Source organism: Cupressus sempervirens, chromosome 10, assembly GCF_028749045.1.
Source record: "Cupressus sempervirens isolate cs-2001-9-10 chromosome 10, ASM2874904v1, whole genome shotgun sequence".
Lineage (NCBI taxonomy): Eukaryota > Viridiplantae > Streptophyta > Pinopsida > Cupressales > Cupressaceae > Cupressus > Cupressus sempervirens.
This window is the reverse complement of record NC_143127.1, coordinates 163,283,868-163,310,088: the sequence shown is the minus strand read 5'-3', so window position 1 is coordinate 163,310,088 and position 26,221 is coordinate 163,283,868.

Sequence of the window (26,221 nt, the reverse complement as noted above, 5' to 3'; positions counted from 1 at the left end):
TCCTTTGCCTATACTCATATTTGAGTATCTCTTGCTTCTTCTTCCTTTCCAGTGCCTTTGGCACTTCATTGATCTGCTCTATGTTCATTATTTTATAGTCATAGCTTGGTATGACTATCTCCTCATCAAGTGTAGGGTCTCCATAGTGAAGTACCCTTGCTACCTTGGTAGAACTTGAGCCTGCTGCTAATATTTGTAGTGATACTACATTAGTGCTTGGCCACTATGTAGTTCTAGTAGGAGTCCCTGTAGTAGGAAAATTGACTAATGTTTGGATTGCGTCTTGTTCCTTCTTGTTAGGGCTCTCCTCCTTTTCTTCTTTAGTTCTGCCTTGATCAATTATTGTAATCAGAGGAGGTGCACCTTGACTCTATGCTGTAGGATCATAGGTATCCTTCTGTCCTATTTTCTCCTTTGCTTTCTCCTCGGCAATTGAAGTCATTGTAATTGTGGAATCAACCTTAGAATTTTTTTAAGTATGTTGACACTCAATTGTCAAAACCAATCTGAGACCAACAAATTTTTAATATTTGTGTATAAAATTATCATAATAAATTTATTTACTATGGTAATTATATATATATATATATATATATATATATATATAACACAATAGATTTTATAGGAAAAATATGGACAACCACTCAAATTTGTAAATAAAAAATTGATTAATTCCTAACCCTTCCCAATTAAAATACCCATCTATTAAATTCATAGAATGAGGGTTCCAATTCTCAATTTCTCAAATCTAGACAAATTCAAATGAAAACAATGAAATATGCGACAAGGGTTTTAATTTAATTAATTCATTCACAGACAAAAACAAGAGCATAAACTAGTAAATAACCACAAAATGATATTAGCCACATCTAAAATTCTAAGAACGGAATTATCTAAGCATGAAGAAGATAGAAGATTGGAAAATGGAAATCTTATTGCATAAATTTATCAAAAGATTCTACCTGAATCTAATGCTAACATGCAAATAAGGAATCACACGAAGACGTGGGCAAACCACTTTCTTTTGAAAACTTCCTTCTTTGAAAATTACTTCTCTAAATCCCCAATTCTTGAAAAATGAGCTCCAGATCTTTGATAAAGAGTTCTCCCCTAATTTGGGCCTCTGATTGTGCAATCACCTAAAGGAACTCGTTGATCAATTTCTTTTAATATTTTATTATCTTTTTACATTTTCATGCGCACTTTTCTGCAATTTAAAATATCTTTGTTAAATTAATTTGTTTTCTCTCTTTAATTAATTTTGGAGACATTTTTGATAGAAATATTTATAAATTAAGTAATAATAATATTTAACATTTATTTAAAAATGATCTCCTAAATATATTATTATTAAATTAGATAAATATTATTATGCTTGAAAATTAGAACTATAACTTTATCTTTAAATTTAATTGTTTTATTTAATTAATTAAATATAATTAAATATTAAATTTTCTTTATAAAATTCTCATTAAATTAAATCATTAAATATTCTTTTAATTCAATTTAATTATAACAGAAAATACACCAAAGACCCACATGACTAAAAATGAAAGCCCATAATAAAATATAGACAACTAAATCAAACTCAAGGGTTATAATCATGAATTTGTGTCACTTGATGAATTTAGAAGGGTAAACAACTTGGGTACTTGTCCTATTTTTTAGGAGAAATATCTTAGGGATAGGATTCAGACTCAAGAGTTATCTCCCTTCTCTTACCATTGAGATATTGCTATAGGGTATGCTCATCCTAGAAATTCGGGGAAGCTGATACTTGGTACCTACAATTTGTATAAAATCCATGCATGTACAAACACATATATTCTAAACTAAATAGGAAATGGAAAGAAGTGGTACATCGTATAGGTCATGACTAGCAAGTGACTACAACTCCCTTCCTCAACCACATCAGAAACATCAAACATAAAGAAAACATACACATACACCATACACATGCAAGTATGGGGTAGGTATCCATAGAAAATGCATATAAATCATTCATCTAACTAACATCATTAAATAACTGAGAGTCACTACATGAACATATATATAATCAACCAAAAATCATGAGATAACTTAAATAACTAAGTAACTCAATATACGTATATCAACTGAATATGAAACAATATCCAACAACCTAGAAAAAAATATCATTGTTTATCAAGCATAAACATAAAGCTGGCCTAAAAAAGTTTGGCAATAAAATTAGAAAAGTTAACTAGGGGTAGGCATTACATGGGTTATAAGGTACTCCGTGACCCCTTTTGACTCATTCAAACACATGAAATATCTTTCTAAGAATATATGTTCTCATTTAATAGGTCAAAAGGGGTCACAAGAAACCCTATGACCCCATACAACCTAGTCAAACACATGATGCATGTCCCTAGGGGTCTTAAGACCACCCCTAGGAAGATATGTTATCATATAATGGGTTGAGAGGGGTCAAAGCATACCATATGACCCATTTAGATCCATTCAAACACATGATCTATTTTCTCAGGGTTCATATGTGTTCTCATATAATCGGTCAAAAAGGGTCCTAGGGTACTATAGGACCCTTTTAGACTCATTTATACACATGATATATGTTCGTCTGGGTCAGAGGACCCCTAGGAACATATGTTCTCATTTAATGGTTCAAAAGGGGTCATAGGGCACCCTATAACTCGATTCAACCCATTCAAACACATGATGTATGTCCCTAGGGGTCCAAGGATCCCTAGGAACATATGTTGTCATCTAATTAGTTGAAATGGTTTATAAGGTACTCTTTGACCCCATTTCGGCTCATTCAAACACATGCTATATGTTCCAAAGGGCCCTAGGAACCTTAGGGACATCTGTTCTTATTTAAAGGGGTCAAAAGGGGTCATAGGGCACCCTATGACTGCATTCAACCCATTTAAACATATGATCAATGTCCCTAGGGGTCCTAAGACTATTAAAAATATTTTTTATCATATACTATGCCGAGAGGGGTTATAGTGTACCCTATGACCCCATTTTCAATCCATTCAAATAAATCATGTATGTCCCTAGGGGTCCTAGTACTGCTAGGAACATATACATTGTCATATAATGGGGGCAAAAGGGATCATATAGTAGTCTATGACCCCTTTTGACTCATTTGAACATATGATATATGTTCCTAGGGGTTCTAAGAGCCCTAGGAACATATGTTCTCATTTAATGATTCAAAAAGGGTCCTAGAGTAATCTATGACCCCTTTCGAATCATATGAACAATTATATTATGTCCCTATGGGTCCTAGAACCCCTAGGATTATATTTTATCATGAAATGTGTCAAAAAGGGCCATAGGTTATTCTATGACCCCTTTCAACGCATTGGAACAAATAAAATAGGTCTCTAGGACCCTAGGGACATATGTCAAGTCATGAAATATGTTAAAATAGATCATAGGTTATTGTATCACCCTTTTTCACACATATGAATAATTATAATATGTCCCTAGGGGTCCTAGGGTAATAGGTTATCATGAAATGTATCAAACGAGCTTGTAGATTATCCTATGACCCCTTTTGACCAATTGAAACAAATAAAGTAGATTTCTAGGGGTGCATATGTTATCATGAAATGTGTTGAAAATGGTCATAAGTTATCCTATAACCCCTTTCAACCCATATGAACAATTAAAATATGTCCCTAGTAGTCCTAGGACCCTCGAGGACAAATTTTGTAATGAAATATGTTGAAAGGGACCCTAGATTATCCTATTAACCCTTTCAACCAATTTGAAAAAATGAAATAGGTCTCTAGCTATCCCAGGACCCCTAAGGACATATCTTGTCATGAAATGCATTGAAAGGGGTCATAAATTATCCTATGACCCCTTTTGGCCCCTAGGGATATATGTTGTCATGAAACATGTTGAATAGGGTCATAAGTTATCCTATAACCCCTTTTGACCCATTCAAACAAATAAAATAGGTCCCAACAAATCCTAGGATCCCTAAAGACATAAGTTGTCATGAAATATGTGAAAATGGGTTATAAGTTATCTTATGATATCTTTAGACCCATTCAACCAAATGAATTAGGCCTCTAGAGGTTCTAGGACCCCTAGGAGCATATATTATCATGAAATGTGTCAAAAATGGTCATAGGTTATCCTATCACCCCTTTTAACCCATTTGAACAAATTTAATAAGTCTCTAAGGAAAAGAGGACCTCTAGGGACATATGTTATAATAAAATGAATCAAAAGGGGTCATAGGTTATCCTATGTCCCCTTTCAGCCTATTCAAACAAATGAAATAGGTCCCTAGGGATCCTAGGACATGTGTTATCATGAAATGCATTGAAAGTTGTCATAGGTTATCCTATGACCCCTTTCAACCCATTTGAACAAATACAATAGGTATCTATGGCCCTATGACCCCTAAAGACATATTATCATGAAATGTGTCGAAAGGGGTTAAAGGGTACTCTATGACCCCTTTTGAGTCATTTGAATACATGATAAATGGTCTTAGGGGTCCTAGGACCCTTCAAAACATAGGTTATCATTTAATGGGTAAAAGGGGTGATAGGGTAGCCTGTGACCCCTTTCAACCCATTTAAACACATGATTTATGTCCCTAAGGATCCTAAGACCCCTAGGAACATATGTCATCATCTAATATATTGAAAGGGGTCATGGATTACTCTATGACCCATTTCAACTCATTTGAACACATGATATATTTTCTTAGGGGATCTAGTACCCCTATGAACATATGTTATCATTCAATCAGTCAAAAGGGTTCATAGGGAACCCTATGATCCCTTTTAACCCATGAAAACTCATGATGTATGTCCCTACATGATGTGTTGTAATGGGTCAAAAGGGATCATAGGATACTCTATGACCCTTTCTGACCCATTACATGACAACATATGTTCCTAGGGGTCATAAGACCCCTAGGGACATGCATGTTGTGCTCAAATAGGTCGAAAGGGGTCATAGGGAATGCCATGACATATTTCAACTCACCACATGACAAATATGTTCATAGGGTTCATATGACCCCTAGGGACATACATGTTGTGTTCCAATGGGTCAAATGGGGTTGAAGGGTATCATATGACCCCTTTCTACCTACTACATGACAAAATATGTTCTTATGGGTCCTAATTCCCCTAGGGATAAATATGTTGTGTTAAAATGGGTTGAGGGTCATAGGTTTTAGCCAAATACATGAAAACTTATGTTCCTAGGGGTCCTAGGGCCCCTAGGGTCATACATGTTTTCCAATGGGTAGAAAGAAGTCATAGGGTATCCTATGACCACTTTGGACCCATTACATGAAAATCTATATTCCTAGGGTTCCTAGGACCCCTAGGGACATATGTCTTATATTGCAATGGGTAGAAAGGGATCATATGGTATCATATGACCCCTTTTGACACATTACACAAGAACATATGTTCCTAGGGGTCCTAGGACCTTTATCATCATGTTTTTTGTGTTTCAATGGGTTGAAATCATATGACCCATTTTTACCCATTCATGATAACATATTTTCCTTAGTGTCTGAAGATCTTAGTGCCATACATGTTGCATTTCAATGGGTCAAAAGAGGTCATAGATACCCTATGACCCCTTTCATCCCATTACATGACATATATTGTAATGTAATGGGTCAAAAGGGTTATAGGATACTCTATGACCCATTTTAACCCATTAGAACAAAAAATGTATGTCTATAAGAGTCCTAGGACCTCTAAGAACATATGTTATCTATTGAATTTTGTGTTAACACACTTAAGATGTTTACTAAGTTCATGTCAAGTTAGTAACACATGCTAAGTAAAATATGTATAGATTTCGAGCAAATAGTTGATGTTGAGCAAACAGTTGATGCCAAGTAAATAGTTGATGTCAAGTAAATAGTTGATGCCAAGTAAATAGTTGATGCTGAGTAAGTTCAAGTGTCAAACCAGATAGAACTACAACAAGTGCTAAGTAATAGAATGATCAAGTGTTGAGCATCAGAGGTAACCAGTGCCAAGTAACATAGATTGGACATAGTTTTTTGTAATCACACAAACACTTATGTAGACTATTTTTGAGCCAACATAGAAGAATCTCGAAGGATATTAAAGATAAGAACAAATCTTTTACATTACCTATGCAATCAACATGTAGCCAATAAGAAAAGTGCATGAATTGAGTAGGAAATGAAGAATGAATATGGATTGCAGATTCATACCTAACCCTAAGTCTTCAAAATCTTTAAAAGGAGGACGAAACCACATTGTATGCATGGATGAATGAAGCGTTTGGGTGAACTATAGTGAAGTTCAGAGAAAAGTGTGAAAAGAGTTAGAAGAATAGAGCAACATTGCAACATTTAATTGATCAAGAATAGAGTATCTAAACTTCAAAAAGTGACATATCAGATCAAGCAAGGATTAGGTTAGTCAAATTAGAACAAGGATCTGGAATCAACAATTAGAGATTGTAAATCTATCAGGTCAAAGACTTTCTAATACTCTCTAGAAAATATATATGATAAAGGAAATCCTTTGGACTTAGGTTGGCCTAGTAGCCATTTGTAAATCCTTTAATAGGGTGGCATTCCAAGTGAATGTACAAAGGTCCTCTAACAAGGCCTACTTTTAATAGGGTAGTGAAATCCTTTAACTAGGTCACTTTTGATAGAGTGTAAAAATCTTTAACAGGATAGGCCTTTCACATGGTAGACCATTGGAAGTGGTCAAACATTGTGACCTTGAATAGTTACACATTGTTGCAATGATATTTTGTGGGTGTCATCCCCACCCCATTTTTACCTTCTCATTTTGGAGGGTTTATGGGTTACCCAATTTGTGTGTTGTCTATTTTCATGCATGCCTTTATTTTCAAGTTTAGTAGATAGATTGGATGCATGTGAATGATTTTAGTTAAAAGAATCTAAAAAAGTAAAAGTTAGTTACTTCTAATTTACCCCCCCTCTCTCAGATGTAAGTCATCCCATTTGTTAATTCCAAAAATTGGTATCAAAGCCAAGTTATCACAAGGAGCCTTACAAATTGGAGAAAAGATCTAAAAATGGAAGTTTACAAACTTGGGAAGATGATAGACAATCAGTCAATTGACATACAAATTGCTTTACATTCTTTGGAAGAAGGTAGAGGAGAACTGAGAAAATCCTTAAAAGGAAGAAAAGAGATTTCCATAGCTAAGAATGCCACACAATACAAGGAGATTGACACCTCAATTTTTTTTTCAAATGGAGATTCTAAAGAGTTTGATGCACCCATAATAGACTTGATGGAGAAGGATAGAGCTCAAGTAGAAGAAATTAGAATACTCAAGCTTGAACAAGAATTACAAGCCATGATGCTTTGTGCAGTAACTAAATAAAAGAAAATAGCCATTGAAGACAAGGCTATGCTAGAAGATGACAAGAGAAATCTTACCAATAGACTTGAGGAAAAGACAATTGAGTTTGAAAGAATCTCAAACATCTAGGTGGACATCTTAAGTTAGATTTTGAATGCACATAATGAACTGAATGTCAAGGATATTGAGATCTCTACAATGAAGATGCAAAATTAAAATTGCAAAATGACCTGAAAAGAGAAAAGGAGATTACAAAGAGCTTTAACAAACCTAATAAGGCCATCAAGTCCTTTGTGTAGCTACTAAAATCACCAAGGGCTAGCAATGATACTTTAGGACTAGGTTACATCAGCATTGAATAAGGAGAGTCCTCCAAGATTGTAGAAGAAAGAAGTAACAAAGGTAAGAACACTAAACTTACTAGTCATTTCTATGGTAAAAAGGGACATATTTCTAATGTATGTAGGAGAAAAAATGCCCATCAACATGATAAGCCTAAGAATGCAAGCTATTGTCACAAGTGCAAAAAGTAAGGACATCAAGCACATGAATGTAAGACTAGGACTATTAGAACACCAAAATTTGAAAGTCACTACTACAATTGCAAGAAGTATGGACATAGAGAATTTGAGTGCAAATCAAAGCCTATGTGGACATCAAATAAGGAAACAAGAGAAGGTAACCATGGTCATCACTAAAATTGGGACTATAACACTAGGTATAGATATCATTAATGTCAAGAATATGGACACATACCTAAAAATTGGATAACAACACATTTTAGAGGAAACTACAGCCAATGGTTAAGTCAAACCACATGTTTCAATTGCTTGAAGACTAGTCATATTAGTAGGAATTTCCCAACAAAGTCAAATGCACCCAAGTTAGAAATCAACAAAGGAAAAGAGAAGGTAGATGTTGAACACATCAAAGGAGAAATGAATAAGACATGGAAAAAGAAAGATGAGTGTAACTCATCAAATGAAGGGATCACTCCACCTAATAGGTCAAGTGGTCACACTTCATCTAACTAAGAAAAAGAAGGCATAAGGGACTAATTTATAAAGTTTCATCATGCATCAATCCAAGAAAATATAGTACTAAAAAGAAGAGATCATCATGATTAGAGATGCAAAGTCGAAATTCAAAGTTTTTTCTAGTATTATCGAGTCGTACTTAGATGTCGAGTGAATGTTAGTATATGGTAAGCTGCTAGTAGGAGCTAAGTGATTGGTCACAACTGAGTTGGCAATGGAAGCTAAGTAAAGAGGAAATCTAGTTGGAGCTGAGTGATGAAAAGTCAATGGAAGCTGAGCTATGCTAAAATCTTTAAGGAGCCAAGTGTATAGCTATATATGCACTAAGCATTTAATGCTATGTTTTAAAGAGTATAACGTCAATTTTATGATCATTTCTTGTCATTCAAGTGTAGAACAAGAATGAAAAGAGAACATAAGTGATTGATGAACAATAATTGAAGTTTTTGCACAGATTTTGAGAAAGATCAAGGACCATTTTCATCAATGTAAGGTATTCCTCAAGTGCTGAGTTGCACAGTTATAAAGTTTAATATCTTTTGAAACCCTTTATTTTCAATATGGCTTCCAATTCTAAAAATCCTAAGGAAAAGGAAGGTTTCAAGGTTCAGTTAGTTAGAAATGAGGTTAAACAACCAAATTTATAGGTCAATTCTAGAAGTTGCATATAAGAATGACCACGTCGGTGCACTATCCATATTTTTGCCCAAAGTTGTGATGGTGTAATATGTTAGGAAATGTTACAATTGCAATGTAGGAGTAGTAGGAGACATGGAGATTCATCAAAAATATAATAAATTGTGTGAAAATGGAGTGTTAAAGGAAGAATTTCAAATAGTCAAAAGAAAGGGCTTAACCCATGCCCTAGTTTTCCCCATAGTTTTCAAAACTAAATGGATAAGAATTATCATAAGTAGAATACATAATGGTTATTTATGGTTAGAAGGAGGACCTATCAAGATAACAAAGAGAATCATGCATAGGGTTATAGGTTTTCCAACCCTAGATTAGTACAAGACCCTGCAAAGTGATTCTAAAGAAGCTATTGAAAAGAACACCAGGGAAAAATGGAACAAAAGGGGCATGACTATTGATGATTCCCTTCTGGACTTTGGAGTAAGAATCATAGCTCACAAGTTCTATCAATCAGGTAGATTGAATAGTATTCCATGCATTGTTGTGGATGTGGCCTACCAAATTGTCAAGAAGGATCACACATATGATCTAGCAGAATTGTTATTACAATAGATCATGGAGAATCTAGGAGCAATAAGAAGATCAAAAGGTGCTCAGTATAAGTTTGGATTAGTTTTGATCTATATATTTTTCTATGTTCTAGAAGAATTTCCCTCTTTTGGAAAAGTAAATTGGAAATCAAATAAGTTAGCTATTACTCAAATCAATGAGTACATTGAGCAAATGGGAGACAACTTTGAATCCCTAATGACCAGTTACTTTGAGGATTTCAAGAAATCCATGAAGCAAAGAATAAGGATACTAGTTTCCCTAGTGGAAAAACACATAAATGATATTTGTTTCTTAGTTGATATTGATTATACTTATATCCAAGCAGAAATTCCAAGGACTACATGGACAAGACCATTAGGATATGAGATAAACATTGATGAGCATCAACAATAATCACAACATTGCTTGCAAAGAAATTAATAAGGATGAACCACACTTTGGAACATATGATGTGGTGCGATCCAAAGTGGATATGGAATTGAAGACTACCTCCACTTTAAAGAAGAAAGACAAGCTTGTAAAGAAGCTAACAAAAAAGTTTGAAGAAGGCATTGTAGAAGAAGTAGAAGAAGAAGAAGGTGCTAATGCTGAGGAAGATGAAGATGACAATGATGATGAAGAGGAACATCAACCTCTTGCATTGATACAAGGCTTAGGTGAAGATGATGAAAAGGACGGAGGTGCCAAGGAAGAAGAAGCCAAGGAAGCATTAGCTCAAGCCAAGGCCAAGAAGAGAAAGACCATAACTTAGCTTACAACCCAGCCTAAAGCAAAGAAGGTTACAAAGCCAACCCAAGAAAAGCCAACTATACCAGTAACAAGAGCCACCACAAGGGCCTCAACTCAAAAGGCCAAGGAGCAAGACAAAGAAAAGAAGGCTACTAAGCTGACTAGTCCTATGTAGAAGAAACCAAAGAGAAAATATGTTGCATAACTAGAGTCAAATGATGAGGAAAGGACAAAATCTAAAGATATCAGCCAATTTAGAGTGGTAAGCCATGCTCCTAAGTCAAATATTGAATTTTTTTTGATAATGTTAGGAAGAATGCAGATTTTTCTGAATTGAAAAATATTGATTTAATAAGCTGAGTAGAGAAGATTAGAATAAAGTTGAAGAATTAGTATGTGCCATGATGGTAGAATTCAAGAACACTCCTCTTGAATTAGACAATATAATTCCTAAGGAGTTATATGAAATTGTTGAAAATAAGTGGCATTATTGTTTAGAAATGGAAAAAGAAATAAGAGAATCCACATTGGGACAAGTAATGCTAGAATTGACTAAAGGTCAAATAACTAAGGTGAATAAGAAACATGGGAGAAATTTTGCACCAAAATATAGAGCCTTTAGCATCTTGTAGAATAAAATTGAAGAATTTTTCAATAAATCAACAAGAATGTGGAAGTTGATATATGGCTTGACTACTGTCAAGGATAGAGAAGAAGATTCCTTTGAGGGATAGAACACTAAAAAGGATGAAGATGAAAATAAGGCTAAGGCTAGTAAGGAAGAGAAGGAAGAAAAAATAGTGGAGGAAACAGAAAAAAATGAAGGAGAAAAAGAGCCAAAGAAAGAGATAGTAGAGACACATGGTTAAGAGGAGCAACAAACTGAATAGAGTGTCCAAGACACCCAACTACCACCACCAAGTCCTCCACATATATCACCTACAATTACAGTCATTGTAAAGGATGTTCCTAACACTTTAGCTTAGAACATCAAACCTTTAACTATAGAGGATCTCAAGAAGATCCTTCACCAATCAACACTACAAGCACAACTATGCATAAATCTAGTATTGGTGAGTGTTGATGAGCTATAGAAAGTTGTAGTAGAAATAACAAGGGAGAAGGAAACCACACAAGAACTATCAACACAACCTCCCACAACTATAGTAGAGCAACCTAAATAGAAAGAAATACAACGCAAAATTGCTAAGGTTGATTCTACAACAAAGGTGACAACTTCTACTAAGGAGCCTACAAAGGAATCAACAAGACAAGATGTTCCTACAACACAAACCTAAGGTGAATCTCCTTAAATTTTCATCATTGAATAAGGTAGTAGACAAGAGGAGAAAGAAGTGGAGAAAACCCCTAAGGAGGAGGAGGCAATACAAACACTGGTAAACTTGCCTACCTCAAGGACTCCTCAGAAGTAGTCGAGCACTGATGTGATGCCATTGCAAATTTCTACACTGGTCTCAAGCACTACCAAGGTTACAAGGGTAATTTACTATGGAGACCTTGCACTTGATGAAGAAATAGTCATACTAAGCTATGACTTAAGGACAATGAACCTATAGTAGATAAATGAAGTGCAAGAGGCACTAGAAAGGAGAAAGAGGTAAGAGATACTCAAAAATGAGTACAGGTAGAAGCAAGCATTAGTGGAGATCAAAGAAATATTTCTTGATGCCTTTAGCTTGCAAGTACCTGATGAAACTAAGCCCATAATGGAGAAATTATCCAACATCATGGACCAGGTACAGAATGAGGACCTTGAAACCAATGTCAAATTATTGGAATGGTTAGAGAAGAAATTTCAAATGAAAGTAAATGAAAAGATATCAAGTGAAATAACACTATCATAGGTTGAATTGGAAAAAAATATTGAAAATGTAAAAAAGGTACTCGAGAATGTATTCTCATTGTACAAAAAAGTTGTGTGATTTCTCATACTTCACATAGGAAACAAGCCAAAGGATACTAAGCTTGGAGTGAAATCTAAATATTTCTAGCACACAACTACCAAATGATCTAGCTTAGAGTGAGAAGAATTTTGCCCAAACACTTCACACACAGAAATAATCAGCTATGTTGATAGTAGAAGAGGCCAATATCAAGGCCAAATTTATGCAAATTCTATCTTTCATAACCCCACATCTGGAAGTACTCCATAAAGAACAAGCCTATGCAGAGAAAGTTCTAAAGAAAGATCCTAATCTTTCTACTTTGGAAGGACTTGTTCATCTTGCAGCAGAGACAACTATCCATCATAAATCATTGGAAATTTCTTTAGACAATTGGGATGCATCTCTCAAGATGATTATGGAGGTCAATAATATTTTTTGGGAAAAATATGTTCTTAATCCTTAGAACCCTTTGACATAAGTGTCAAAAAGGGGGAGATGTTAGGATAAACCACGGACAGAAATACAAACTACATGCAAATATAACCAATAACAAAAAATAATAGAACACACAGAAATGAACACAAGGCACCAAGATTTAATGTGGTTCACCCAATCCCTGGGCTACGTCCACCAAACAGCAAGTTCGATCTTATTACAATCCAGTGATTACAACCTGATTACAATCCGTAATCCCTTACAGCTCAATACCGCCGCATGAACCAATTTTGTATCACCACACATGAAAAATACCCAACCCTAAGCCCTTTTTATACAAGTATTAAACCGCTTTAGGGTTATAACATGTCGGCCATATGTCAGCCATAATATGTCAGCTACCATGTCGGCTACTTCCCAAAAAAAATAATTTTGGGGTGATGCCCCGAACCCCACTATTTATGAAGTATGTACAGTACTTTCCTGATCAATCACCACAATCTAACAATCTCCCACTTGGGGACTGATCAAGCTCCACACTAAACAACAATATCCCACTTGGAGACTGATCCTGTAGCAATACAACTACCGCATGGGGCTCCCACTGGATCAAACCACCCTAGAATCTGCTGTTCTTTTATTCAAATTTAGTCTAAAAGACCAACTAAAGCTGAAGAGGAGTTCAGCTTCTCCCTTGTTACAACCTTTGTCAACATATCTGCTGGATTTTCATTGGTATGTATCTTCTCCAAATTTAACTGTCCATCCTCCAAAACTGACTGAATGAAATGGTACCGCAACTATATGTGTTTGGTCTTAGAATGCAGAGCTGAATTCTTAGCAAGATGAATGGCACTCTGACTATCTGTGAACAAATAATTATCCTTCCGAGGATGTCCCAATTCTTCCAAGAAGAATTGAAGCCATATCATCTCTTTGGCTGCCTCTGTAGCAGCAACATACTCTGCCTCTGTAGTGGAGAGAGCATTAATCTTCTGTAGCCTAGAAACCTAGCTCACAGCTGCCCCACCAACAGTAAAGACATAACCTGTAGTACTCCACCTGGTATCAATATCCCCAGCCAAATCTGAGTCAACATAGCCCTGTAAATCAGTAGTAGAGACCCCAAAGTGTAAACACTTATTGGATGTTCCTCTCAAATATATGAGAATCCACTTGACAACATTCCAATGCTCAAATCCTGGATGACTCATATACTTGCTAACGACTCCCAGTACATGTGCAATATCTGGCCTAGTGCATACCATAGCATACATCAAACTTCCTACAGTTGAAGCATAGGGTACCTTGGACATCTTATCCTCCTCTTCCTGTGTCTTGGGACAAATCTCCTTAGTCAATTTCAAATGACTAGGTAAAGGTGTGTTGACAGCTTTAGCATTCTCCATAGAGAAACGTTGCAACACCTTCTCAACATAATCAGCTTGAGATAGCGTCAATGTTCTGTTCTTCCTATCTCTACAAATCTTCATACCAAGGATTTGTTTTGCTGCCCCCAAATCCTTCATAGAAAATGCATGTGCTAATTAGCATTTCAGCCCCTTAATATGATCCATGTTAGACCCAGCTGTAAGCATATCATCAACATATAAACATAAAATAATGTAGCTATCATCATCCAAACTCTTAAAACAAACACAGTAATCTGAATGACACCTATTATATCCATGCTCATGCATAAAACTGTCAAATTTTAGATACCATTGCCGAGGTGCTTGCTTCAAGCCATATAAACTTTTCTTCAATTTGCACACTAAGTTCTCCTTACCTTTGACCTCAAAACCCTGTGGCTAAGCCATATATATTTCTTCATCCAAATCACCATGAAGAAAGGCTGTTTTAACATCCATCTGCTCTAAATGAAAATCTTCAGTAGCCACAAGACTTAAAACAGTACGAATAGAAGTCATTTTAACAACAGGAGAAAATATCTCATCAAAATCAATTCCCTTTTTCTGTGCAAATCCTTTTACAACTAACCTGGCCTTAAATCTTTTCTTACCTCCTTCCTCTTCTTTCAACCTGTAAACCCATTTATTCTATAAAGCCTTTTTACCTGCAGGCAACTTGCACAAATCCCATGTCTTATTTTTTAGCAAAGAGTCCATTTCATCTTTCATTGCAGACTCCCACTGAATCTTAGTATCCACCTGCACAGCTTCATCATAACTTTCAGGTTCACCAGCATCAGTAAGTAAAATAGAATACAAAGAAGGAGAAAACCTTTGTGGAGGTCTAATTGTCCTTGTTGACTGTCTAACATTCACTGGTGTGTGTGGTATTTGTTGTTGCAGTTGTTGCACATCATGAGGAATGGCTGGAACATCAGCTTTTGGAGTATCATCCTGCACTACATAATCATCTTCTTTCTTCTCATGTTGCTGCAACAAATCTTTGTACAACACTTTTTCATTGAATATGACATCCCGACTTCTTATAATTTTATGATTTTCAAAATCCCAAAGCCTATAGCCAAATTCATTAATGCCATATCCAACAAAGACACATTTCTTTGATTTAGCTTCTAGCTTGGTTCTATTTTCAGAGTCTATATGAGAAAAAGCTTCACAACTGAAGGTCTTGAGAAAAGAATAACTCACCTTCTTACCAGTCCATGCTTCCTTTGGAATACCACATCCCAAAGGAGTAGAGGGACCTCTATTAATCAAATATACTGTAGTATTGATAGCCTCCACCCACATGTGTAAGGGCAACCCAGCATGCAACCTCATGCTCCTTGCACGCTCCATTATAGTCCTGTTCATGCGTTCAGCCACTCCATTTTCCTATGGAGTCCTTGGAACAATTTTTTGTCTACGAATACCATTAGTGGAGCAATAATCTTCAAATTCATGACTACAATACTCACCACCATTATCAGATCTGAGGCATTTTAATTTCTTACCAGTCTCATTTTCAACCAAGTATTTCCATTTCTTAACAGTTTGAAATACATCAGATTTTTGTCTAAGGAAATAAACCCATACTTTTCTAGTTGCATCATCAATAAATGTAACATAATAATGAGAGCCACCAAGGGAAGATACCTGAGCCAGTCCCCATACATCTGTATGCACAAGCTCTAATTTCTCCTTTTTGTTTTCCTTCCCTGTCTTTACAAAAATCACTCTCTTTTGTTTTTCATACACACAACTTTCACAGAAATCCATATTCACACATTTTAGACCTGGTAAAAATTTCCTTGAATGAAGTACTTTCATACCTTTCTCACTCATGTTCCCAAGTCTATTGTGCCACAACGCTGTATCAGAATCTACAGCAGCTATTTGTTCTCCCTGCTCAATTGCAGTAATTGTTCCTGAATATTCATTTTTCTTTGAAACAATCAAAGCAGAAGGAACAATATGACCTGTACAAAGATATAAGGTGCCTACTTTCACACCTTTTGCTACTACAAGGGAACCTTTTGAAACCTTCCAATTTTTATCATTAAAAGTAACTACACAACCCTCATCACCGAGTTGCCTTGCTGAAATTAAATTCCTACTCAGCTTTGGAACATGTCTTACCTCATGTAGTAGCCAATGATTCCCATTCTGCAACTTAATCTTAATTTTTCCCTTTCCAACAATCTGACAGGGTTCATTGTCCCCCAAATAAACAAGCCCAAAATCCCCTTGGACATAATCAATGAAATAACCTCTATGAGGTGTAGCATGAAAAGAAGCACCAAAATCTAAAACCCATGAATCATCAACACTCTCTAAAGACAGAAGCAAAGCATCCTCTTCAGATTTTTTACTTACCACATTTGCCTCTTTGTCTCCATCTGATTTATCTCGTTCATTTTTCTTTCGAGTCCAGCAATCTTTCTTTTTGTGCCCTGGTTTCCCATAGTACCAGCAATCATTTGGTCCTCTCAATTGAGACCTCCTCCCCTTTGACTTTCCTCTTGATTTTCCACGATTTCCAGAGTTACTTCCTCTTTCAGTCGTTCTGCCCCTGCTTTGTGCATTTAAAGCACTTCCTGATGTAGATCCACCTGAGGATTTTCTACGAGTTTCCTCACTTAAAACAACACCGATCACATCATCATATTTTAGGGTACTAGATCCAGGAACAGAATTACTCACCGCCATTACCAAGCCATTCGAGCTTTTAGGAAAAGAACACAAAATCAAGAGAGCCCTAATTTCTTCATCAAAATTGATACCCACAGAAGATAATTGACTAGTAATAGTATTAAACTCATTTAAATGATCTGCAACAGATCCACCTTCTGCCATTTTCATATTAAATAAACGCTTCATGAGAAATACCTTATTTGAAGCGGAGGGATTTTCATACAGTGTCGCTAGGGTTTTCATCAAATCTTCTGTCGTCTTTGCTTTTGTAATATTAAATGCCACCAATGGTGCCAAGCATAATCGAATGCTTCTGAGTGCCTTTCTGTCCAAAAGATCCCATTCAGCCTCTAACATAGTTCCCTAATTCTTGGCTTTTCCTTCCAACGGCTTCCATAAATCCTTCTGATATAAATAGTCTTCCATTTGCATCTTCCATAACTGGAAGTTCTGGCCATTAAACCTGTCAACCCTCAACTTACCCTCATTTGCCATTGCTCCCACTTAACTGTGAGACTCCCACTTAACCGTGAGACTTTCCTGCAGAGGATAAATGAAAGACAACCTTGCTCTGATACCACTTGTTAGGATAAACCACGGACAGAAATAAAAACTACATGCAAATATAACCAATAATAGAAAATAATAGAACACACAGAAATGAACACAAGGCACCAAGATTTAACGTGGTTCACCCAATCCCTGGGCTATGTCCACCAAACAGCAAGTCCGATCTTATTACAATCCAGTGATTACAACCTAATTACAATCCGTAATCCCTTACAGCTCAATACTGCCGCAAGAACCAATTTCGTATCACCACACATGAAAAATACCCAACCCTAAGCCCTTTTTATAAAAGTATTAAACCGCTTTAGGGTTATAACATGTCGGCCATATGTTGTCCATAATATGTCGGCTACCATGTCGGCTACTTCCCAAAATTTTTTTTTTCAGGGTGATGCCCCGAACCCCACTATTTATGAAGTATGTAGAGTACTTTCCTGATCAGTCACCACAATCTAACAATCTCCCACTTAGGGACTAATCAGGCTCCACACTAAACAATAGAAGATATAGTTAAGGGGGAGAAATAATTGAGAGGGAGATATAATATTTTGGGGGAGTTGTAAATAAGAATGGAAGGTAACACAGATACAGAGTACAAGATACACAGATACATCAGTATGAGACACATATAGCACAAGAATTTTGGTTATAGGAATAGAAATGGCACATCAACTCAGGGGCAGTTAAAAAACTTTTGAGGTCTATATATATATATATATATATAGTTTTTATAGAATTTTGAGAAGTTTTAAAGTTCTATATATATGCCAAACTATATGCATATTTTACTCAAGGAGATTAGACTTTGATATATTGCTAATTGTTTTTGATACTCATGTCAACACACTTAAGATGTTTACTAAGTTCATGCCGAGCTAGTAACACATGTCGAGGAAAATATGTATAGATGTCAAGCAAATAGTTGATTCTGAGAAAATAGTTGATGCTAAGTAAATAGTTGATGTCGAGTAAATAGTTGATGCCAAGTAAGTTCCCAAATAAAACTACAACAAATGCCAAGTAACAAAATGATTAAGTGTTGAGCATTAGAGGTAACAAGTGCTGAGTGACACAGATTTGACATAGTTTCTTGTAATCACACAAACACCTTTGTAGACTATTTTTGAGCCAACATAGAAGAATCTCGAAGGATATTAAAGATAAGAATGAATCTTTTATATTACCTATGCAATCAGCATGTAGCCAATAAGAAAAATGGAGAAGGCATGCAACCAATAAGAAAAGTGCATGAATTGAGTAGGAAATGAAGAATGAATATGGATAATAGATTCATACCTAACCCTAAGTCTTCAAAATCTTTAAAAGGAGGACAAAACCCCACTGCATGCAAGGATGAATGAAGTGTTTGGGTGAACTATAGCTAAATTTAGAGGGAAGTGTGAAAAGAGTTAGAAGAATAGAGCAACATTATAGCATATAGTTGATCAAGAATATAGTTTCAGAACTTCAAAGAGTGACACATCAGATCAAGCAAGGATCAGGTCATTCAAAGTAGAACAAGGATTTGGAATAAGTAATTAGAGATTACAAAGCTATCAGGTTAAAGACTTTCTAATACTCTCTAGCAATTGTATTAGATAATGGAAATCCTTTAGACTTAGGTTGGCCTAGTAGCCATTTGTAAATCCTTTAATAGGGTGACATTCCAAGTGAATGTACAAAAGTCCTCTAACCAGGTCTACTGTTAGTAGGGTAGTGAAATCCTTTAACTAGGTCACTTTTGACAAAGTGTAAAAGGCTTTAACAAGATAGGCCTTCCAGAGGGTAGACCATTGGAAGTGGTCAAACATTATAACCTTAAACAATTACACATTGTTGCAGCAATATTTTGTGGGTGTCATCCCCACCCTAGTTTTACCTTCTCATTTTGGAGGGTTTCTGGGTTACCAAATTTGTGTGTTGCCTATTTTCATGCATGTCTTTATTTTGAAGTTCAGTAGATAGATTGGATGCATGTGAATGGTCTTAGTTAAAATAATTTGAAAAAGTAAAAGTTAGTTACTTCTAATTCACCCACCCACACCCCCCCCCGCCCCTCTCAGAAGTAAATCTTCCCATTTGTTAATTCTAACATTATCATGTAATAGGTTGAAAGGGGTCATAAGATGTACTGTATAACCTCTTTCTACCCATTGAAACTCAAGGCATATGTCCCTAGGCATCCTATGACCCCTAGGAAGATATGTTATTGTATAATGGTTTGAAGGGGTCATAGGGTATCCCATGACCCATTTGGACTCATTGGAACACATGTATGTCCCTAGGGGGACCCCTAGGAACATACATCAACATATAGTTTATTAACTTAGGTTACTAGTATATATATATAAAATAAGTACTAACTATATATGAAATAATTATATAATAACTAATAATAATAATTTAATATTATTTAATAAATTTTAGTAACTATATATAATAATTGGTACCCCCCCAAAAAAAAAATTTATGCTATAATTATATATTATACTAGGACTTGATATAACATTATAATTGGTCCCCCCTTTGAGTTTGGTAAATAAAAATCAATGTTTATCTTAAAAATTGGGCCCTAATCCCTCTGGATTTGAATTTGGCACCATGATTTAGGTGCATATAATAGGTATATGTTTTCAATTTTGATACATGTTCTCAAGTCGGATACCCATTCTCAAATCTGGTACCCGATAAGGCAATGTATTCCATTTTTGGTTTGGTATCAGAATGGGAGGGAGAAAAGTTAAAGCTAATTTTGAAATGCTTTTAGACATTTTAAAGCTACATATTTTTCACATCACCACTTTTTGGCACACCATGATCATGCATTTACCAACATACCCACAAAAATGTGACATAAGATATACCCTAGCAAGCCCTCATTGAGGGAAAAACCCCACCTCCAAAAGCATCGATCACCGTGTATTATTAAAAAAAACACCATTATAATACTACCATGAAAGCCTTCAAAGGCATAACCATAATCAAAAAATCTTTGTGAACAAGCATGAATCCACACATTGCATGCCATGCTTGCAACCTTCACAAATGCTCCCTTGGCTAACTTGTTAAGCCTTGTCTTGCTCAACTCTTTCCTTTTTCCTTTTTCCCTTTTTGTCTTATTTCTATAATTACCCTTGTGGCTTCTTATATAGTAGCAAGTCCTATGAAATCACCGAGTGGTATTACATAAACCATGTTCTACCTAAGCCATTGACCCTATATTTAATATTAAACATTTAATTCTTTTCCCCAATATTAAATAATTATGTCAAATATTATCATAATATTACAATACAAATCATCAAGTATATCCCAAGGGAATCTTTATAGGTTTCATGTCCATCTAGGTGCTCCTAGGTGCAATATTACATAATAAAATAAATTAATATAATATAAAAATATTATGCAATGTGTAAAACTCACATTATCTCAACAAAAAGTAGCAATTCTTCCAATCACACATTCTAGAGTTAGGTTATTATTAGGAGTAGATCTCAAATCTTATATTTGAGAAACTCTAATAAACCAAATAGGAAATAGAGTTCTCAATACATTAATGATCACAATCTCATCATAAATCTTTCCATTTTCTCCTCCTATGGAATTCACAACCTTGTTGGTTCTTCTACAATACTAAATAATATTCTCACCTTCCATCATTCTCATTTCATCAAAATTACCTTGCAAGCTTTCTAATTTTTCTCTCAAGACATTTTTATGTCCTCCATAAATGGTATATAATGTATCCCACATTTTCTTATCAATTTTGCATTCTTTTATATCATCAAACTTGGCATAGCTTAGGGCAGATTTAATCTCCAACATAGCCTAGTTGTATTATTTCATCTCTTTTAGCTACTGAGCTATTAGAGGAATAACTATTATTATCTCCACACATGCATTATCCACAAAGTGTATTACACCATCACCAATTCCTACCAGATTTGGCCTCATCAAAATTTTTCATGAAGGGAATATCTCTTTGTTTAACCTTGACACCTCCTTTTTGTACATCTTGATCTTTGGCACCATAGCTCTGATACCAATTGTTAGAATGTTTAGAATAACTAAGTGGGGGAGGGTGGGGGATGGGGAGGGGAGGGGGTAAACCAATTGTCTAAGGTCTAAATGTACCAATTCAATAAATAAAAATTTCAACCACTTCAGATCTAAGCTATGATGCCCAAAATAATGGGGCAAAAACACATGAATTTTTTTTTTTAAAGTTAAATACTCCGCTACATGCTATACTGAATCGGTTACAAAAAGTTGACAAAGGATTAAAATGAGTTTTGAACACATATAATAAACATGTAGAGTCAATATTCCAACATAATGCATAGGTTTGAAACCCTAGGTTTTAATGCTATAGGAACACATTGCTCTAGTTGAATGAGTCAATTCGATTAAAATTTAGGTTTAATTTACAAAGGTATGACTTCCAATTCAAATTATATTTTATGGTTTCCAAGTTCATAAGTTGACTATGATTCTATCCCTTTTAACACTATACTAGGTTAATCCATCATAACATACTAATACTTAAATTGGATATTATCATAACTCATTTATAAGCAATTTAAATATTAAAACATTTATAATTAAACTATTTACAACTTATAACTCATCTTCTATCATAATCTGACCCATCATATTATGTTACCTAGTGAACTTGAGTTATAATACTCCTTGATTAGCTAACCAGCTTCTAGGTTTAAAATTCAAATGAAAACTATCCCAATACTATAATTGACACATAAATTTAAATCCTAACAAAAGACTAATAGCATAAAATTTTCTAACTAATTCATTTCCAATCCTACCCTTCACTTAATTATTAAGAGAACATTTATTCATTAACATCTAATACTAGCCTCTGACATAAAAGCTTTTAACCCTAATGCAACTTTGAGTTTACTAAACCCATAATTAAATCCATAATATAAATTATGAGTTCATTACAAAAATAATTCCCTTTCAAGATATATCTAACACTAATTAAGTCTACTTACTTTATAAATACAATAAACTATCCTTAGTTAAAAGAATTAACTTACTTTAATATCCTAAACTAATTCTAACATCTAACCCCTTATCATCTACTAACAAAATCCTAACTTTACTTTATTAACTTTACTAACTTACTTACTAAAAAATCACTTAACAAAAATTAACCCTTACTAATTCCTATCTACTAACTAACCAAACTCAAGAACCAATCAATTTCAAATTTTCTTTACTTAACTCCCCCCTGGCCACTTGTCACTCTCTCTTCCCAAGGTCATGGATACTTCCCCATGCCTCCACACTCTTCCCAAGAGTTGCAAATCATAGCAAGAGGATCTTTTAGGAGGTTGTATGCCCAATTTAAAGTGGAGACAAGGAAACCCAAAAGTATATTTCATCACCATGCAATAAATGCTTAACTTTAAAGGGTCCTCCTATCCTCTTTGCCTAGTCCATTTGTCATGTCAGGTCTGACATGGGAGCACATGAGAGAATTTCTTTGCAGACCTTGGAGGCCATGCCAACACCTAGCATGGGAGGGAAGGAGAATTAGGAGTTTAAATTAAAAGCTTTCTAGGTGTGGGTAAAGATAAGAGACATGGAATTTATGCAATAAACTTAAGTAGGTGGGTTAGGATAGGATAGATATAGGTTTAGTTTCAAATGATATTCACCTCCTTTTTAAAAAAAATAAAATTTTATTTTATTTTATTTTTTAAATTACATAGTTTTCTTTTATAAAAAAATGAAACATATTTAAATGGGATCTAAAGAGAATATTCTCTGTCCAAAGGAGAATTTAAATTTTCCCATACAAAGGGCAAAGAACATTTTTTCTCTTAAAGATAATTTTTTTTCTTGAGTCTTTTTTTTTTCTAAGTGTTGGATTTATAGCAGTATTTTATGCAATATTTATACATTAATGTAGGAATATTTTTCTTTCCAATGGTTACTAAATTAAAAAGAAATACCAATTGAATAAATCAAGTTTCCTTAACATAGTTCAAAATTTAATTTCCATAACTTTGTATAAAATCATTGCATCTAATTTTTGATAATCACTTACATACACATTTGAATTGTAAATAATATCACATGAAAGGAAATTTCTATTTTTTTCAACACACATGGGCTAGCCACTTCTTATTCATTGTATTCAATCATCTAATTCAAGGACTCCTCTTGGAAAGAACTAGGGAAGAAAACTTGAGATCATAATTGTTTTAGAAAATAAGTTTAACTGTAACCTTTTTACAACAAGATCATCATCTCGAGGAGAAGTCTCCCATACATTTGAATTGAAACATCAACTATGAATTCATGCTTGGCTCCATATCATTGTAGCTACTATGAAATCTATAAATCACATCAAGGTAACAATGGAGAAACCAAAATTGACCAAGAGACTAACAAATTTAACATGAAGACACATTCAACCATTTCCTCCCATCCTAGGTTTGTACAATAGGTTCATTATCGAACCAAACTAGGGAGAAGGTGGATTTTTTTAGGGTAGGAGAAGTTAGTCACAATACCATAATAGTCACAACACCATAACAGATGCCCCTTCTGAAGCTATAATCACAAAAGATTCTATTCTTTCATTTCTCAATTTCCAAAATACAAAGATAGTTCATACTAACAAGTAGGGGCCCATATCACCCTACTCTCTCCCTCTCCTCCTTTTGAGGAGAGATTTTGCATTGCCTAGAGTCCAACTAAAGCCCTCCTCCCATACATGGTCAAATCTTCTCTATCTATAGGTGAGTAATGCCAACACAATTCCTTATAGTTTCCTGGATAAATAAAAATATAAAACATGAAAGAAAACATTTAAGAAAACTTATCACAATCCCATCCCTTACATGTTTCATTATGCATATGAACACACACATGTGCAGAAAGCCTAGTTAAGAAATGAAAACACAACATGAAAATATGAATTTGAAGGATTACTAACTTCACAAATGGTAATGAAAAACTAAAATTTGAGAAGAGCTATCCCTCGTTCTTGTTTAATCCTATCTTTACTCTCTAAATATAGAGATTGGATGAACACTCTTCCACCCTCAAATTTACAACTAAATAGGTTCCTAACTCAACCACATAAAATTTGCAATAACTCCACACTTGACTAAGGGCTTCTAGTGCCTTCTAACTTAATCTTGTCACTAAGGTAAACTTTATAGTGAAGTATAACTTGTCAAACTCATGGTGAAGCTCCAATTTTTGCACTAAAGCAAAAATAGGATATTTGGGTGGTCACAAAAGTCAACAAAAGGGGCTAGAGGGGTGGAAAATGCCCCCAACCCATACATATACCCTCTAGGCCCTTAGTTTTCTTAATTTTTGGGCTTTAGAATTATTTAATGACCTATTAAATTGCTTGAAATATTTGGACTTTTAAAAAACCCTAGGAATACAAAGTTACCACTAAACCCTAATTAGGGAAATTAATCCAGATCACCAACTAATTAGTATTAGGTTACTAACCTAGTCCATCTTAGATTATTAGGTTACTTAGCTAACCCTAATTATCATGTTGATATACACATATGAATTGCAAGTGTCAAGTGACACTATAAAATCATTGTTACAAAATATTAAACAATTTATGATTATAGAATGATACACACATTTAGATTATGATACAAATAAAATATGAAATAATGGGATCTACATATTTCATTAGACTCAACCCTAATTTTCACAAACTATACATAGGGTCAAGTTTTGATTTTCTATTAGATTTTCTAACTAATAATCCTGCACACTAAATTCACACATCATTAGTTTGAGAAAAATCACATGCATATGTTTAAAACTCATCTCAATAATCACATAAATCAAAACATCAACCTTTCATATAAATAATTGTTTATCTCATTTTTATTCATATTTTTAACCATTAAAAATTGCATAATCAAGGTATTAATCATATTCCTAATCCTGCATTCATCTATTGTACTACACCATCAATATGCATGTAACCTAATCATCAAGATGTCATAATTAATATTGTCATCATAAGGTGAAACACCTTGTATCATCGTTAGTGAAAATTAATGTTTACATAGTTTAGATAATGTAGTAGTTCTTGAATCACAAAGTATTTAAAACATGAATGTATTAAATGATCTCAATTTTCATTAGGACATATACAACATAAAAAATTACTTCATATGCATTTTAAATCTCCTATAAAAAGTTTAATAGAGAAATTCATATTTAATAAGTACATGTGAGGAGGGACCTTACATAAGCAATCATTAGCTCAACCTCTAAGTAAATTATCAATAACATAAACTAGTAGTCCACTATTCTAATAATAAAAAACTTTTAGAATGTAAAACATTAATAGTAAATCATCAAAAATAACATCCACAGAAGTTTGACACTAGAATTTAACATGGAAACCCAATTTGGGAAAAACTACCAGTAACATGTCACCAATCTTTCACTTTTCTAAAGAACTCTATTAGGAGAGAACCTTGTTAAAGGTTGCAAAACACACTATTAAATGTGACCTTGGTAAAGGATTTAATCACCCTATTGGGAGTTTCCCTTGTTAGAGGAATTTAGAACATTTCATTAGAATACCACCTTGATTAAAGGATTTACATATGATTGTTAGGTCAAACTTGAATAAAGGATTTTAGTGTTGATAAAATGGTTAGAAAGTAACAATAGGTTTTATATGACTAATATAGATCACTTTGCAAATACAAATCACAAGTTGGCTCACATGTTGATCCCTTGAATAGCCTTCATTGTCATCTTTGTCTCTGAACCTCTTGGGAACCCTTCAAGCAATCAATCTTCTCCT